The sequence below is a fragment of the Triticum dicoccoides genome, chromosome 4B (genome assembly GCF_002162155.2).
Source record: "Triticum dicoccoides isolate Atlit2015 ecotype Zavitan chromosome 4B, WEW_v2.0, whole genome shotgun sequence".
NCBI lineage: Eukaryota > Viridiplantae > Streptophyta > Magnoliopsida > Poales > Poaceae > Triticum > Triticum dicoccoides.
Window position 1 is genome coordinate 212,396,796 of NC_041387.1, and position 3,938 is coordinate 212,400,733.

At 50.9% G+C, this 3,938-nt stretch overlaps 1 long non-coding RNA gene across 1 annotated transcript; it reads left to right on the top strand.

Annotated features, from left to right (window-relative positions):
- Positions 1 to 1,468: 1,468 nt before the first annotated feature.
- Positions 1,469 to 3,367, top strand: LOC119295806. Its single transcript, XR_005144319.1, has 2 exons — positions 1,469 to 3,117; positions 3,189 to 3,367. It is a non-coding gene; the product is annotated as an uncharacterized LOC119295806 (long non-coding RNA).
- The last annotated feature ends 571 nt before the right edge of the window (positions 3,368 to 3,938 follow it).

Sequence of the window (3,938 nt, forward strand, 5' to 3'; positions counted from 1 at the left end):
TAGCAGCCCTCCCTCCCTCGTGTCGGCACGAAGGGAATCCTAAGCTATGAATGGATGGCCCCCCCAACCGTGTTCACCTAGCAAACCGTGAAGTAGCTAGCAGCCACCCCCTCGTGTCGGCACGAAGGGAATCCTATGCTATGATGCCCCCCAACCGAGGTTCACCTAGCAAAGTGCAAAGTAGAAGCCCCCCCACACACTTTTAAGTCAGCGGGCCAGAGAGGCATCTCACCAAGATTGATCGTAAAACGGACCAAGAATAATCCACCTTGGTTCTACAACCTCTCTCTTGTTGCTGGTCAAAGTGATGGTCATCCATGCGACCCCAGATAGGCTAGCTCGCCAATAATCACGCAAGTAGATAGCTAGTCCCTGAAGACAACCACTTCATGCGTGTGGCACAAACATATGTATGGATCAGGTGTGTTTTTTAGTACACAATGGAACAACTTTGATGTGGCACCGTGATTTCGAACTAGAAAGAGGGTTAGGTTGATGATGCATATGTATGTTACACCACACTTCAAGCCGATAATGGGGATTCATGCATGCATGCGCTGCATAGTATATGTGCTCAAACTTTTAGTTAGGTCTGAATCTTACCATGACCTATACTACGATAACACGAACCTATATATATACCATATTTACAAGCAAAAAAAATAACCCCCTCCTAATTAAGTCAAATTAACCACTCTCGTTGTCAGGCAAAAAGTAGTGATGGACCAAGCGGGCCCACAAATAGAAAGCATCGATATCGCTGTAACCGCTTAAGTGGGTGTGAGAGGACAACCACCATCGCTTTGCAAGTGGGCCAAACATATGTTGAATATAATACATAAAATGCACAACTTTTATGTGCCACACATGCCTCAAAAATCATAAACCATGCGCCCACACAGGGCGAGGTTCATGAAGCGTACTACATATGATGGTCCCCTTCCTCCTCTTCGATGCATACTATATGCTCCTACCGTAATACAACCCAAAAAGAATCCTCATCGATGGTGAAATTAATTAACCTCTCCCGATGTAGCTAGGTCAAAGTGTGCAAATATGCATCGATGGTGGCCTCGTATGTCCACAGATGGAAGCGTCATAAGTGAGTGTCCTAACTAGGATAACCACCACCTGCATGCATGTGGCGCAAAGAAGTGTTGCGTGATGTTTGAATAGCCATTTTCACAATTTTGATGTGGCACGTGCCACAAAAACCGAAAAGTCCCGACACTAAGTGAGGTGTACTTGTTCACAGACGCGCATGTATAGTGTGTATATATATATATATATATATATATATATATATATATATATATATATATATATATATATATATATATATATATATATAGGGTGAGTCTATTATGATAACACCCCTTTAAGACTTTATTCTGCACACCCGGAGATTATTCTGCTAACACCCCAACCCACCTACAGCTACAAACTAACCACGACAGAACTGCGGAGGCAAAAGGAAAAAAAAGGAAAACTCACCCACCTTATCCTCTCCTCCACCTCTGTCTCTCCCCGTGCTCCACTCTCGCACGACCACCTCCACCCCCGCACGACCACCTCCCTGTGCTGCCGGACCACCTCCCTGCCCGCGCCGCCGCACCACCTCCCTCCCCGCGCCGCGGCTAACCCCCCGTCCACCTTCTTCCAACGCCACCGCCGGAGCAGCACTCCCAGGCCGCTGTCGCGCCTCCCTCCCTACGCGACCAGGGCTCCCCTGAGCGGCCTTCCTCTCCGTGCTCACCACCGCAAGCCGCCCCACCACCTTCCTCGCTCCATCGCCTCCATCTCTGCGCGCGGCCGTGGCAAGCCAGCACCAGCCAACCGCCTTCCTCTCCGCGTCTAGGCGCCGTGAGCATGCGCCGCCCCGCCATCTTATTCTTCGCGCCCGACCGCCACGAGGAGAGTTCATGGTTCTTGCCTTGGAGGACGGGGCGGAGGAAGTGGAGCAGAGGCGGACGATGTGGAGGCCTTTGATGCGGCCGGAGAAGCAGGGTTGCGGCTGCAGCATGCCCTGCACCTCCACCACCGCCCACTCCGGGCACGCCGCCTCGCCGCACCCACACCGGACCTAGATCTACATCGCCGCCTCGCCTCGGATCCGATGCAGAGACAGAGAGGAGGGGGAGAGATATCCTGTCTTCGTGCAGCTCGGTCGCGGTCCCCTGTGCAGCTCGGTCGCGGACCCCGTGCAGCTCGGTTGCGGCCCCAGTCTTCGTGCAGGTTCACCGGCCACCGCTTGCCTCTGCTGGCCTCCCTCGTCGTTGGCCACGACGCCACAACCACCGGCCTCGAGTGTCCTCTCCTCCCCATCGATTGTTTTTTGCTTTTTCAGATTTCACTTGGGCACATCGCTGCAGTTATGTTGGGGCGACACTGCGGTGCGGCTGGATGTCCAATCCACCGGCGATTGTGCTTGCAGTCTGGTGGCACGAGGCTCGTGGTCGGATCTGCAGTGCAGTGCTATTCGCCCTTCTGCACTGCAGTTCGCCAGCAGATGTGTTGACCCATCCAAGATCAACTGCACCCCCTCCACCACCATCTTTGGAGCCAGCAGGTCCCGGGATCCGACGAGCCGCCCTCGCATTTGTCGCCCTCCCTGTGGACACCCTTTCCGCCGACGAGTTGCACCTCCGTGGCGGCCGGCGGCCCCGTCTCCGCTGGTCGCTGGAGCAGTCCATATGCACCCCCACCCGACCAAGGTGCACGCTGACTTCCGCTTCAGTTTCGCTTTGTCTATATGACCAACTACGGCGTTTTGTTGTGTACCGAACGCACTTAGCGCTGCCTGAATCATGTTGTTTTGGACTGATCCACTAACAAAGCCGTGGTTGGAGTAGTGTTGGGTCTCAATAATGGCGGTGCCACTGCTTGCTTGCTCGCTCGCTCCACAGGAGGCAGAACCACCAACAGAAAAACAAGAGTCGAGAATGCCCAGATGCGGGCTGCTGCCGGCGTGCGTGCAGTCCAACATTTGATTTTTTTGTTTGTTTGTGTTTTGAGGTGGTCACGATTCATGGGGCACGGGCGTGCAGTGTGGCGCCCATGTGCATGCAGTCCGTGGAGATGGGGTGCAGAACGACAAATCATGCAGTCCGCGGAGATGTGCGTGCTGTCGTCGACGATTTTTGTTTGGTGTCTATTTTGCTCACAGTTGACATTTTTGCGTATTTCAGATTTTGGTTGCTGTCCCATGGGCGCACATGTGCAGTGCTTGTGGGTTAGACATACAGTGCACCGGCGTCACTGGCTTGCATTTCAGGGACCAAATTGTGGATTTGTTTTTGAAGTCCCACATCAATGTAATTTGTATGTGTTTGTACTATATGGATTATAAAGAGCAGCATTGCAGCCCCGTCTTGTAGCCCATAGATGCACCAGTCATAGCTCTCCCAGAAACGTGCATTGAAGAAAACAAACAGTACTTCTTTTGAAATGGAGCTCACTTGCTTGATCGCCGCGGTGATATTCTTTTTTTGAAAGGTTCACTATATTGCCAAAGTGCAATTTTTTTTGAAAAAAGATTTATTTTTTATGCAGCTCACTCTGTTGTTGTGTGCAGTAGAAAATAAAATTGGAAAAGAACAATTGATGAAGTACACTCACCTCGTCCCTGCGGTGGATACTCGTTGATAAAAAACGTTACGGAGACGATAAAAGAAAAATAATGTGGTTCACTTTTCATAGTATCGTGGTTCACCAACGTTCGACGTGAAGTGCATTACACCTCGTTTGCGAAAATTTACATCCCACAAAAAAATAAAATTTACGTCCCACAAAAAGAAATCGTGCAGTGCACTTGTCTGTCCAATGAAGTGCGGTTTTTAGTCTGAATAAGTGCGGTTTTCTGTCTGATGCAGTACGGCTCGTTTACGGTAGTGTCGAGGTTCACTTTTCATAGTATTGTGGTTCACCAATACTCGACA